Source organism: Hemitrygon akajei, chromosome 31 (genome assembly GCF_048418815.1).
Source record: "Hemitrygon akajei chromosome 31, sHemAka1.3, whole genome shotgun sequence".
Taxonomy (NCBI): Eukaryota; Metazoa; Chordata; class Chondrichthyes; order Myliobatiformes; family Dasyatidae; genus Hemitrygon; species Hemitrygon akajei.
Genome location: NC_133154.1, coordinates 7,872,075 through 7,874,735, shown reverse-complemented (window position 1 = coordinate 7,874,735; position 2,661 = coordinate 7,872,075). Strand labels below are relative to the sequence as shown.

General features: G+C 47.4%; 1 pseudogene; it reads left to right on the top strand.

Annotated features, from left to right (window-relative positions):
* The first annotated feature begins 1,088 nt into the window (after window positions 1–1,088).
* LOC140718994 (urotensin-2 receptor-like) lies at window positions 1,089–2,112 on the top strand (annotated as a pseudogene).
* Window positions 2,113–2,661: the final 549 nt, after the last annotated feature.

The following is a 2,661-nucleotide window of genomic DNA, read 5'->3' as shown; positions in this document are numbered from 1 at the left end:
CCTTTCCCACCCACCTGGCTTCACCTATCACTCTCCTCCAGCACTGCATGTGCGTGTTACTCTGAACTTTGAGCTCTCCAGAGGTAGAAGATAGAGAAACAGCGACAATGAACCACCAGAAAATAAGATGTCAACTTGATGCACACGGAGATCCCAAACTTTTAAAAGGTGGGGGCTGAAATAGATCAAGGAATCATCGGTATGATCTTACAATGTGACAGGTTTCCCCCCCAAACCCCACTGCCGAACATCAACTAACAACTGAGCAGAGTACAGAGCCATCTTATCAATCAAGCAGATTCAGAGGAGGCTCTGTTAAATTTGCTTGGCATTTCCATCAACGTTCCTTTGAACATCAAGCCCACAATGGTATACTTACCTTCATCTTGTCAACTGCAGAATTCTGTATTTTCTACACATGTTATGCCACCTATTGATTTCAAGCTGTGAATGTCATTACAGCAGGCAGGGTGTATTCATGAATAGTGTGGGTGACTAATGCAGTCAGTCCTCCAGCAGTTTCTACTTCACAAATCAGGTTTATTATCACTGAAATATATCGTGAAATTTGCTATTTTGCAGCAACAGTACATAAAATTACTATAGTAATGTGCAAAGTCTTAGACACCCCAGCTGCCTAAAAATCTTTACATAAAAATACTGTATTTTATAGTATGAAAATATTATAAATTACAATAAGTATATATATATCCATATCTATAAATCTGTCTATTTAACTATCTGTATCTATCTATATTTATCTATCATATCTATAAGTATGTATTTATCTATCTGTATCTATCTATATCTATAAATCTGTCTATTTATCTATCTGTATCTATTTATCTATCTATCTATATGTTATGTGTATAATACTGTGCAAGTCTTATGTACATATATATAGCATTTGCACCCTCTCCAAAGCCCCAACATCCTTCCTACAGTGGGGTGACTAGACTGTTCACAATACTCCAGATATGGCCTATAAAGAGTGTTCCCTCATCTTACCCCTTCTGAAGGTATTTTCTTTTAACCCTTTGTTTCAGGTGCAACAGGAGGTGGCATCTCCGTAGGAAGCCATATGGGAAATGGAAGGAGCTGAAGATGGTCAGCGCTCACAGAGCAATCTGACTGCGAACGCATCTTTTCAGAACCAAGATGACATGAACCACGTGATGGTCACCTCACTGCTGGGAGCCGCGCTCAGCGCCATCTGCACCTTTGGCGTGGCGGGCAACGTCTGCACCCTGGTGGTCACCACTCACTGCATGAGGTCCACCAGCTCCATGTACGTCTACGTCATGAACCTCGCTCTGGCTGACCTGCTCTACCTGTTCGCCATCCCCTTTGTGGTGTGCACCTACTTTGCCAAGGACTGGTGCTTTGAGGAGGTCGGCCGCAGGGTCCTCTTCAGCCTCGACTTCCTGACCGTGCACGCCAGCATCTTCATCCTCACCGTCATGAGTGTGGGCAGTGGTGTTGCCAGTGGACGCCAGGCTCTCGAGGGTGCGCAGGAAGGTAGTCGCTGCTGTCATCTGGTTGTCGTCCTGCCTTCTAAGCCTCCCCATGACGATCATGATCCACTTAAGAGTAAGACCTGAGCCAGCTGGGACACCAAAGAGGATCTGCTATCCATCCTGGCAACCCAGCTCTTACAAGGTCTACCTCACTGTTCTATTCAACACCAGCATCCTGGCTCCAGGTATTGTCGTTGGGTATCTGTACGTCCGAATGGCACAGGTCTACTTGGTCTCAGGTAGGATGAAAGCAGAGAGGAGGAACGTTAAGCTGAAGCAGAAGGTTTTATACATGATCTTCGGCATCGTCTTGGCGTACTGGGCCTGCTTTGTTCCCTTCTGGACGTGGCAGCTGGTGAAGCTGTACAGCCCCGGGTCGCTGAGGCTGACGCCGGTGTCCCACACCTACGTCAATTTCTTCGTGACCTGCCTGACCTACAGCAACAGTTGCATCAACCCATTCCTCTACACCCTGCTCAGCAAGAACTACAAGGAGAGCTCGGCGCAGCGTGAGGAGAGGGCAGAGGGAAAGTCTGGGGACCGAGCGCTCGGCTGTGCTGAGAGCCAACTTGAGAGTAGGCAAAGAGGGACCTGATATTTGAAGGCAGAGCTTAGGTGGTTTAATTTCGAATCCTTTGCTTGTATCTTCGGAAACAGCTCTATTTCTATCTTCTATTTTTCCCTTTCAGGGTCCTTTTGAGGACCCTGACCTGGAAGTTACACGGTGACTGCGGTTCTTTGCGGGAATGGGACCCGCTCTCAGGGTTTCATGACCGGCTGTTGTCGTTCGGCCTGAGAGTCCGGCTCGGATTCAGAAGCCTAGGATCTCAGGGCTCTGGAGACGGGCGGATCGAGGGTCGGTGTCACGACAGGAGACCCGTGTGTCGTCGGGGGAGTCGGGATATCTGCGGCCGTGAGCCCAGTTTTTTGGGCACAGAGCTCGAGAAAAGCTACGTGGTGGACTTTTAACATCGTAAACCAGCGAGCTGTTTGTTTTGTCTCTCCGCTCACTGTGAAACGGAGACATCTCTTTCCCCTTTATTAGTGAGAGAGAGAGAGAACCTGTGGTATGTCAAATACTGGGTGAAATGCAAAGTATTTGGGGTAACTGCAAGTCTGTATCTTTGCTGTTGCTTTGCTCACA